This window comes from Plodia interpunctella, chromosome 20 (assembly GCF_027563975.2).
Source record: "Plodia interpunctella isolate USDA-ARS_2022_Savannah chromosome 20, ilPloInte3.2, whole genome shotgun sequence".
Taxonomy (NCBI): domain Eukaryota; kingdom Metazoa; phylum Arthropoda; class Insecta; order Lepidoptera; family Pyralidae; genus Plodia; species Plodia interpunctella.
Genome location: NC_071313.1, coordinates 7867098 through 7879534, shown reverse-complemented (window position 1 = coordinate 7879534; position 12437 = coordinate 7867098). Strand labels below are relative to the sequence as shown.

Sequence of the window (12437 nt, the reverse complement as noted above, 5' to 3'; positions counted from 1 at the left end):
TAATACACTCGAAAAAATTGGTTTATTCCTCAGTGTCCTGTAAATTTAAGTTTATTGATTACTTAGCTTGCGTTATTCTAGGATGTCAGTTAACACCCTGTACAAGTGTACATCCATAATTTTAATATTCCAATGAAAAATATCGCATTTAAAAACTTAATAGGAAAATTTGAATCATTTTCCTCCCAAAAGTTAACGTGACACTATAACGTCATAAATTGTTCAATAGAAAACAAGGAAGACGGACAACAGAGGAAGAGATCGAAACGTATACGACACAATTAAAGAGATCAGTCTGTAATGTACTTTGATCATCTGACTGGTGACATCCCTAAAGATGTGTTTTCATTGAACCTCAATACCGTGCTTATATATTCGTGAGAAGATATTATTAGAGAAGTATGAAATGAATTAAATTAAGCAGCAAATTAAACAAAAAGATAGAAAAATTGATAATTTAAAATGACTTCTAAATATTTTTAAATATGTAATAATTATGAAGAAGTAGAGGCAGTCTTATGTAAGGTTAGTTGTAATTATTTAATATGAAATATATGAAGGATATGTGTCGTGTGTACATAAGGTGTATAAGGTTTACTTTGTAGTGTAAGTTAAGCCTGAGCAGTCGATAATATACGTCTTTAACGTACGTTTGTGTTTCCTTTTATCAAATCACCTCTAACTGTAATTCATGGCGACCCGGCCAGTTTATGGAAACGATCGCGCATAAAGTGAAACGTAGACGCATTCCTGTGTGATGCGCAGATTTTATCTTCTTTTTCCGGCTACTTGAAAGTGTTTTTCAACGAAAAACTCATGGTGCTAATTTCAAACATATTTCCGCGTACATTTTTTATAACGCCTAGGAAATGTTCTCCCTCATACTTGAGAATCACATAATCACCATTGCCATATTTGCTTATTTTATTTGACAATCTACTAAGTGGGACGTCTTCGGATTCGGAGCTTTCTGAATTTTCATTAGATGCCTTGTGGCACTAAATTGAACAAAATTTATTGCATTGTTTTGTTTGCGTACTTGGTCAACGTTACGGCAAATTGTGTTATTTTTTTTTAATAATAAAAAAAAATGTTTAACTGTTAGAAGACCTGTTTGGAGCGAAACTAAATGGGGAAGAGCTATTCTAAAAGTGAGGACAAGGAAATAATGATTGCGCAGACAGCATCTGGTGGTACCAACGGCGCGAACCTTTTGGAAAGTGAGAGTCATGTGCGGGTGAACAACATCCTGATATCTGTATTGTTGGTGATCATCGCCTTTGTTATTTTTATCTTACTATGTTTCAAGATAAAACAAAGGCATAACAAGTGAATTACAGCTCACGACCCTACTATTTCCATGAAAATACTAAATAGAAATAGCGGGACAAGCTATATTTTCAATTTTTATCCCATTATTCCTATTGCGTCAAGGAAAAAAAGTAGTTATGCTAGGTATTTAAAAAGTTTACCACTTTTAATGAATAGATTTAAATTAAAACAAGACTTCTCGGTATTAAAAAAAAACAAATACTCGTTTGAACGAAATTAAATGTGCTCAAATAACAAAAAAACATTATTCATTGGGTACAAAAAATTTTACGACAAAGTCATGGTAATGACAATATAAGTTGCTTAAACTTATATAGGTATACAAATCTGTATAGTACCTAATTGCTGAGCCTGCCGCGCTTCATACAATTTCTTAAAATATACGAATACTCTCCGCACTTGGTTCTCATCAGTCTCAAAATCAATCACATTTGTCAATTAAAACACATTGTTAGCAAATTTACGGCATACTAATCAATGATTGATTATTAAGTTAGCCGGTACGAAATATTTTTTTTCTTTAAAAACTAATATAAAATAATTATCATCGTTACGATATATTTTTTTATCTCAAAATCAATCACAGTTGTCAATGTTAGCAAAATTACGGCTTATTAATCAATGATTGATTATGAAGTTAGCTGTTTCGAGTAATTTATTCCAAAAAACTAAATATTTAACATAATTATCATCATGAACAAATTACTGACAGTCAGCAGCCTACAAGTTATTTTTTAAATTTAAATTAAGGTGAAACTTAACTTTCATCTGAGTCACAAAGACAAGGAGGACATATGTAATCAAAAAAGACTGTCCCACTGCATTTCAGACATGTATCGGATTTACAAACTATGCATTTTATTTTACTTTTTAATTCCATTTGACACAACTTGCAAGTAAAGCCAATATTTTTAGATTTATTAAAAGTATTGTATATAAGAGAGCTTGAACTTACTGTTTTAAGAGGTGGTTCAGGGTCTCCAGGATACAAAACACGAGCGCGTTTTTTTTTTCACATTTAGGACTTGTGATATGTACTGCTGGAAGATCATTGTTGGTACTTACCCTCAATATCAAAATTCGTATCAATATCAAACTTGTCAGATCAATTGGTTCGGTTACTAAACCAATTGACAGAGATGGATAAGGTAAACATGTTCCATCTCTGACGGCACAGTTATAACAATTGGTTGGTTCTTAAGATCAGCTCGATTACTTATGCCAGATTCATTCGGATGTGTTTCTTCAAATAACGATAGATTAACTGCATCTTTACTTAAAACTTCTTTTTTTGGTCCCGTTTCATTAGGAACACGTTGATGGTCGCATTGAAGCGCTCTTTTTTTCTTTTATCATCGCAGCAACTGTTTTTCGGGATATGCCCGTAGCCCTCGCAGTACGTACCAGGACTGACTGAAAATTATTCACATTAAACACTTCATTTTTTGCACGCTGAGCTTCGTTTTGCATGAACTGATGCACATTATATATTATTTCTCTACTTTGACCCCTCAAAGATTTACCTCTTTTAAGTAAAGACATTGTCCACACAAAAAACTAACATTTTTTTTTTGAAGATTTACTATTATTAACTTTGCACTCAAGTGTATGAAAGAGCAACGAACGCGTTTACACTGTAGACTAGATAAATACCGACTGAGGAGACGACGCGGACTCCAGACATACGCGTCAGCCAATAGCGGACAGCTCTGTTCGCGGGTAAACATGGCGCGCTCTGATTAGCTAAAATATTTTCGCGCCGTACAAAAATTAGACTTCTGCGCAGGTACATCGGTGTAACTTATAAAAGTAGTTTATGCTTCGGCTACATTAGCGGGCGAAGATTCGTATCGTGTTGGCGCGACAAAAACATCGTGTTCGGGCGTAGCCGATGCTCTTGTCTACGTTAAGGCGGACGAATATTCGTGTCGAGTTGACGCGATGAATAGTTTTTATTACAATACTATAATACTTACGTTTAAACCCAGAGAAAATACCATAATATGCAAGTTTCTTTTTATATATCAGTTTATACATAAATACCTGATGAAAATAAAGAAGCTTGTTTCATTGTTTACCTGGGAATCTATAGTTGGACGACAGTCGTATATAGGCTGAAGAAAACTTTTCATCGCCGAAAAGGCAAACCAATTTGTCTGGTATAGGTACGTCGTTGGCGCCAGCTCCTGAATCGATTTGTTAATTTTATTGAGATGGCCTCTGTTGTATGCCATCAATGAATCTTTTTTCTTCTTCATTTCTTCTACTGTTGTAGGGCCAACTAAGCTTATTTTTAATTCGGATCCACGCATCATGAACCAAATGTTTCTTTTTATGGTCGGGGTCACTAGGATTCCATAAGATACTCTCCGTTTCATGAAACTGAATAAACTCGTAACACTTTTTAGTTACTCCACTCCATAGTATATAAATACAGGCACGTACGTCTTGCTTCAAAGTCTGGAAGACACTGAATTGACGTAGGTGTAGCCACCCAAGCGAATATTGTCGCGACAAATTCCTTTGATCCGCGCCAGTTTACCGACAGCTCCCCGATACTACATCGTCTTCGAAACTACGTCACACACGATGTACTCGGTCACATTCATCGCGTTAACACGAATATTAGCTGTAGCCCGCTAATGTAGCCGAAGCATATAACAGATCTTCTGCAAGAGTAACCTATTATAAAAATTATCCATATACAACGAACGTCCTACATTCAAACAATCCTCCATTAACATCATTACAACTTTATCTGCATGACCTTTTCCCTGAAGTAACCTAAGATTTTCTGCGTTATGCCATCTGCATTATCCGTAAGCACATGTAATTTAACGTATTTATGTCTCTTCCGTAGTATATACTGTATATGATTTTAAAACGTCTGCGCCACAAAACAACAGTTTCATCTATAGTTAATTATTTCAGTGGAACTACAAGAAGTTTCATTAAGTTGTTAATAAAAGACATAAATAAAGGCTTTGTAAATCCACTGCTACTACTCGTTGCTATCAAAAGTCAGATTAGGATCTGTGAAACTTAAATTACGAAAAATTAACAAAAATCTATCGCGGCTCATATACTTTGCAAACGGTGCTTTAAGGAGGATCCCTCCTCCTTAGGGAGATCACGACACATTGCATACAAAAGTTTAAAAAAATTAGAAATAAAATTTGCTCGCAACACCGAATTTAAAGAACGTTACATAACATGTATGCGGGAATTTGAACAGTCAGGCCATATGATAAAGATAGATGGTCAATCACTAAATGCTCAATGTAATTTTTTGCCCCACCATGCTGTCATAAATGGTGAAAAACAAAGCAGCCGTCAGGATAGTTTATGATTATGACGCATAATGCTCCACTGATAACGGGTTGTCATTAAATGATATACAATACAAGGGTACAATTTGACGACCTCGGTGGCGCAGTGGTAAAGTTCTTGCCACTGAACCGAGAGGTCCCGGGTTCGATCCCCGGTCGGGTCATGATGGATAATGATTTTTTTCTGATTGGCCCGGGTCTTGGATATTTATCTATATATGTATATGTTATAAAATATAGTACCGTTGAGTTGGTATCCCATAACAAAAGTCTCGAACTTACTTTGGGGCTAGCTCAATCTGTGTGATTTGTCCTAATATATTTATTTAATCAATCAGGGTGATTTAGTAAATTTATTATTACGATTTCGAATAGGGACATTTGTTGTTTGTGCAGATATCGAAAAGATGTATCGCATGATTTACATTAATCCGGAACAACGACAATTGCAAAGTATATTGTGGCGCGAAAATCCCGATCAACCTATTAACATTAATGCGCTGACTACTTTCAGCTTCGGTTTAAAAAGCGCGCCATATCTAGCCACGCGCTGTTTATGACAGCTTGCCTACCAATAACCAAACACAGCTCCCTGACGCAGCTATAGCTATAACAACAAGTTTCTATATGTACGATTTCCTTTATAGTTTAGTTGACGACTACACTACTATTTTACAAGATGGTTAAAACGATAAGATAAGTTGACAGTATTCTCAAACAGGCCAATTTTAAATTACGTAAATGGCGGACCAACTCGCAGAAGGTGTTAAGTTCGGTAAGTAAAGCCAACACAAACAATCAAGCATCTCAATCAAATTCACCGATAGCGTTAGGGCGAGATGGATATAGCTCAAGCAAGGTACTAGGTCTCGCTTGGTGTCAACAAAACGATAACCTAACATTCGCGTTAAAAAATCTACCAATGAGTAATCAATTAACTAAACGAAAGGCTTTGTCGATTTTATTGTCAATTTTTGACCCACTTGGGCTTTTAACACCAGTATTAATTAAAGGTAAAATTTTTATACAACAACTTTTTCTTGAAAAAACGGGTTGGGACGAATCATTACCCAGCCAATTAGTTGAAGTGTGTGGGAATGCAGCCAGCGAAAAAAGAAATGCAAAGGAGTTATAAAGATTCGTGTAAGTTTTTCTACTTGTATGCCTATTAATCGTAAGCAATATCTTTTGCTTTGTATTATAAAGAGATTTTTTGTAACGAATAGGATCCGAAACTACTGGATCGATTATAATTTCGTACCCTGATTCCTATACTCTTATTTAATAATCAAATTAAATGTTTAATAAAATCTTTTTTTCTTCGCAGAATAATAATATCGTAAATGAAACGCCGCATTTATGTACTCCAGATTTCCTAAAAAATGAAATTGATGAGCGGCTTTATTCCTGCAAACAAGAAATTATCAAAGGGAATTACCCGGCAGTTCCTCAGTCTTATAATAATATGATTGCAACATTAGAAAACAGCGGATTAGATTTGGTGTGCAAGATACCAACATTCAATAGCGTGAAATCATCCTTGTACAGATTTAGGAATGTACAAGCTGGAGTACAGTGTCTACAGCCGCAGCTAGTAAGAAACGTTGAAGTCCCGAACCAATTCACAATTTTTTTACTAGCTGATTATGCTGATGGTGACAGCCGAATTCTAATTTTCTGCACAGAAAAAGCTAAACTTTCAATTTGCAAAGCGACTGATTTTTACAGTGACGGAACTTTTAAAAGTTGTCCGAAACCTTTTTCGCAGCTATATGTTATACATGCAGATATGGGAAGTACATCAAATAGTACGAATTTAATGCCTATTGTTTACGCTCTTATGAGTGAAAGAAACGTGAAATCGTACTTCATTCTGTTTTCCATGATAAAAGCTCAAATCCCCGGCTGGAATCCGGTTAAATACAAAACTGACTTCGAAAAAGCGCCAATGACTGCTATAAAGAATTTATTTCCGCAAGTTAACACAAAAGGATGCTATTATCACTATAATAAAGCGGTTTGGGAGAAGGCCCGTAAACTTCAAATTACAAAATCAAAAGATGTGAAGAAAATAAGAGAGGTTGCACTAAGTGCAGTTCTACCGTTATTGCCTGCACACGAAATTTCGAACGGCTGGAAGTATATTACTCGCTACAGTACACAAGAGGAGGATTTAAAAAAATTCAGAAAATACTTTGAAGAACAATGGCTGAAGGAAGAATTTATACCAATTTGGTGTGCTTACGGAGAGCAGCATAGGACCACTAACTTCTTGGAAGCTTGGAATCACAAATTAAACCAAGAAATTGGAAAAAAGAACCCTAATATTATTCATTTATTAAATGTATTGGTTAAAGATTCTGCATATTTCAGTGTTTGTGATAACATTAATAAAACCAAAATGACACCTTTTAAAAAAAGAAAGAAAAATAATGTCCTTACTGATCAATTTATTTTGGAAAGTCAGTTAGAGCTGTTACATGGCAATATATCAGTAGGTCATTTTTTAGAAACTGTAAGGCATTAAGGCTTCTTGGCAATGAAAATAAATAAAAAAAGGTAAAAAAAAGCATAAGAGGTATGGTAAATTAAACAAATTATTCATTACTTGATGACGATCAATGAATAACGTAGTCAATTATGGGTACCTAAATAATGATGTTGATTTGTGCCAGTCATAACAAATTACCTAAGTATTTTTTTTAAAGTAGCAAAATATCTAGTTCTAAGTTTTTTTTTTACATATAAAACCCAATTACTGTAAATACTCTGTGATACGAGTACATTAATGACGAATTTAATTGAGAGGACGCATCTGTGATTTTTTCTCATACTGATTAGGGTAGGGTAGAGTCTCGTTATGTCTGTGATTATTTGAAAATACTCATTATGCTTAGTGCATACTTTTAATTTTGTTAAAAATATTTTTTTATTAGGGCAGAGTAATACTTTATTTGTTTTGTATATTTTCTAATAATACTTTTTTTTTCCTATAGAAATGATTGTTGACTTGTTGATGTGATTATTTAGAATTTGTATAAAACTTGTTGATTTTGGAAATGAAAATGTAGATTTAAGAAGGCGGAGAATTGTTTTTTCAAGTATATTTTAAGAAATATTTTATATTCTATTGAAAGTACCTAATTATCTGTGATTTTGGATTTGTGTTTAAAATAGTTGATTTTGAAAATAAAAATACTAAAAAATAATGTTTGTATAATTTTCTACCAATTTATAAATATTGTAACTCTCTCGTTTGATTAACCCTACGTACTTCTATTTTTTAATCAGAAATTTAATAAAATTAACATTCTTTGTCATTTCAAAAAAAAAATAAAGATAATAGGTAGCATACCTAGTTTTTATGTTAACTATATTTAGGGGTGGCCACTGGGATTTTTACTACCAACAATCCCGCTTGCCCCCGGAGGTGGCGACTGGGATATTTTTTTAGAATAATTCCCAGTCGCCACCGGAGGGGGCAATACTGGGGGTGGCGAACGGGAATAACTCAAGAATTTAAATCATTTTACAATAGCATTTTTGTTCTTAATACATTGTTGATACCACGTCACGTTGTTGTTGCTGACTGTACAGAAGTAGAATTGCACGGTTTCGCGGACAGTTCCCTTCCGTGCACTTTCATAACTAAGTTTTGTTAACTGGTTAAGAAAAACCCTTTTTTATTATTGTTTTCACAACTGGTTTTTAAACAAGAATACGAAGTGTTCATTCATAACTGACAATCACAAATAGTTAAGAAACGAATAATTATGATTATGTTTTTATAACTAGCTACAGTCAGCAATAACATTTTTCCTTTAACCTTAAATCAAACACAGAATGTAATTTAGGTGAAATTAACTATTACTTAATATTTAAATGGGGCAATTATTTCTAAACAATGTCCAACAGTGATAGACTTATTTGTTAAAAGATGTATAGTATCCGCAATTTCTTGGTCAATCTCTTGGTAATTTTTGTTCGATGTGTTTTTGTTTGTTTTGAACGACATTGAAATTTTTGTTTCTTTAAGAAGAACATTCAGAATTGTTGCTAGCGACGCTTTTTGGCGTCCAACCATTCTATTAAGTCTTGCGTGCCAGCCTTCTAGATTGTTGGTGGTCCGAATTTCCTCGCCGTAGCAGCACCAAGTCTTGATAAAATTTACATCGCTGAACCAGTAACGGTTTAGGTAATTGTTGAACTTTATCACTGCTTCAGTTTTCGGGGATTTGGTCATTGTATACTTGTAACCTGCCATTACATATCTCAATGGCAATCGGGCTAAGCCAGCACATCTCGCAATATGTCGTCTTTGTACTGTAGATTTAATCCCTAATCGTTTCGCCTTTTTAAAAAGACTGGCACAAAAATGATAATAACATCCTTTCATTACTGCATTCGGAAAAATTTTACGTATCGCTTTCATTGCTGAGATTTCGTAATCCAGTGTCAATTTTACGGGGTTCCATTCTGGAATTTGTGACTTTATCATTTCAAATATAAGTTTGTAGGTATTTTCAGTTTTATTATGAATGAAACCAAAGAATAAAGGTACCATTTTTTTTGTTATTTTATGTAGTCCATGAATGGTATATATTTGTGTGAAAGGTTCAGGGCAAGACTTAAAAGTTCCATCCAGAAAGAAATGTTCGAAATTGTCCAAATACGTTTTTATATCAGAAGAAGAAAATATTAAAATCCTGTTGTTTGTGTCATTGTCGTTATAGTCAGCCAGGAGGAAGTTTTATATTTTTTTGGTATTTCTACTTTAGTTGGTGATTCAAAATGGAGCTTAGAAACTCCTAATGCCTTATTTCTTGCTTTGTATAGACCACTTTTAATATTGTCAAATTTTGGTAAGTCAGCAACTAAGTGCACGCCATCGTCTTCCAGTTCGCATACTACTTCTTCAAACTGTTTTTGTATTGGATCGACATTAGCTACTATTTTAGTTTTCAAATCTTTCATTTTCTTCAAAACTAGATATTTTGCACTATTAGGTAAACAATCAATATCGTGCACGCCCTCTTTAACTATATGGTTTTCATTGCTTAATGTCACATTACCTTTACAACCGGTTTTATTGTAGCATTTCCAAAAAACATTTTCGTTCACATAAGTTTTAATTTTATGGTACTGACGGCCGTCGTATAGTAGTTTCTCGCGATCCCTTTTTGTCGTTATGAACTCCATGGTGGGCTTAGAAAGCGACATAGTTTATCACTTAAGTTTTCGGTTGCTATATATTTTATATAAATTGCACTCAATTGCAATAGAAAACTAAATAATACTAAAATGACAATGTCAATGTCATGCCATTGCAGTTTACATATCAATAATAGATAATTTATTAAGATAAGAACCTCATCCGTTTTCCGCATGCAATACTCTCGATAAAAACTCTAACTCTGTTGTTTTTATTTTGATTTAAGGTTAAAGGAAAAATGTTATTGCTGACTGTAGCTAGTTATAAAAACATAATCATAATTATTCGTTTCTTAACTATTTGTGATTGTCAGTTATGAATGAACACTTCGTATTCTTGTTTAAAAACCAGTTGTGAAAACAATAATAAAAAAGGGTTTTTCTTAACCAGTTAACAAAACTTAGTTATGAAAGTGCACGGAAGGGACAGTTCACTAACTGCATACGGCGCGGTCATTTATTTACGATCGATCGATAAACAAGGTAACATAGTAGTGAGATTATTATGCTCAAGAATAGCAAGAAAAGAAACGATACCCCGACTCGAATTACGAGCGGCGACATTGTTAGCCACACTTTGTAATAAGATAAAAATGGCGATAAAAATTCATTTAAATTCAATTTATCTGTGGTCCGACTTAACTATCGTTTTAGCTTGGAATAACAACACACAACCTAGTAAATTACAAGGCTTTATTGATAATAGAGTAAAGGAAATTCATGCCTTATGCAATATAAATGAGTGACATTGGGTTCGTTCTCAGGATAACCCAGCAGATATGATAACTCGTGGGCTGCCCGCAGCCGGGCTAGCCCAGAGTGTGTCGTGGTGGCAGGGCCCATCGTGGCTCCGAACTCCACGATCAGAGTGGCCACGCTCTGAGCTAATACGTACAGTGAGCTCAGAAATCATAGACGATGTTATTTGTTGTTACACGGTGGAACAAGAAACCAATTTGTTTATGCAATCTTTATTTTGTAAATGTTCCAGTGATAAAACGTTATATCGTGTTATAGCGTATATGTTGCGATTTACAAATAATTCAAATCCAAAAAATACAAAATATTTAGGTCCACTCTCTGTAGTTGAGATTGTGGCGTGCCCACATATAATATCTATACATATAAATACTTTATATATATCAACATATATTGTGAAAGAATATTAAATAGTACTGTTGGAACTCCACGAGTTTCATTTCATCAACTCGTCCGTGGATTCTACACTGGTGACCCCGACGTGATTGAAAGCAGCCTTCGTCATCATCGCACCCGACGTGATTGAAGCATAGATATAGAATAGGCTAGGATAGAGAATTACTTGCCATCTATGAAGCCATCAAGCACTTCCGCCACATGCTGGAAGCTAGACACTTTACCATTTTTACGGACCACAAGCCAATCTGTTTCGCGTTCCAGGCCCGTAAAGAGAATTGTTCGCCGCGCCAATTCAGGCATCTGGACTATATCGCACAATTCACAACTGATATAAAACACATATCAGGGAAAGATAATGTGGTAGCGGATTGCCTGTCCAGGATAGCTGAAGTTACACAGCCCATAGACCTGACAGCTTTAGCGAAGTCTCAATCGTCAGATGCTGAGCTGCAGAACTTGTTGAAAAACACAGAAACAGCGCTTCGACTTAAGCAAGTGAAGTTAGATGGAACTGATATTCCCATTTACTGTGACATCAGCACAGGAATAGAAAGACCTTTCGTCACTGAACCATTTAGAAGACAAGTGTTCGAAAGTATACACTCATTCAGTCACCCTGGTGCAAAGACTTTTGCAAACCTAGTTGCTCATCGTTTCGTCTGGCCAGGAATAAGAAAAGATTGCAGGGAATGGACGAAAACATGTCGTGCTTGTCAATCGTCAAAGATTACCCGACATGCGTCATCACCTCTCAATTCATTCAGTCTTCCTAAAGCTCGGTTCCAAAATGTACATATTGACCTTATAGGGCCTCTCCCCATTTCAAATGGATGTCGTTATTGCCTGACAGCAGTGGATAGGTTTACAAGATGGCCTGAAGCATTCCCAATAACAGATATCACAGCAGAAACTGTTGGAAAAACCCTGCTACAAGGTTGGATCTCACGCTTCGGATGCCCCGCGGAGATCGTTACTGATCGTGGCAAGCAATTTGAATCTTCGCTATTTAGGTACCTGTCTGACATAGCTGGATTTAAGCACAAAAGGACAACGGCATATCACCCCGCATGCAATGGCATGGTAGAGAGGATGCATCGTCAGCTAAAAGCCGCGATTACCTGTCATGGCTCAGCAAACTGGACCGAAACGCTACCCTTGGTGCTACTGGGCATGAGGAGTGCCATTAAGGAAGACTTGCAAGCGTCACCCGCTGAACTTCTTTATGGCGAGACCCTAAAACTTCCTGGAGAATTCTTCAACCCAAGTTCAGTCACATCGACGGACTTGACCGACTTCATTGTACGACTTCGTAACATTATAAGCAATATTCGACCAGTTCCAGCGACTCGACACTGTAACAAAAGCATATTCATCTTCAAGGACATGGAAACAGCAACTCACGCTTAC

General features: G+C 35.4%; 1 pseudogene; it reads left to right on the top strand.

Moving 5' to 3' along the window:
* Positions 1–1129: 1129 nt before the first annotated feature.
* LOC128678760 (uncharacterized) lies at positions 1130–7887 on the top strand (annotated as a pseudogene).
* The last annotated feature ends 4550 nt before the right edge of the window (positions 7888–12437 follow it).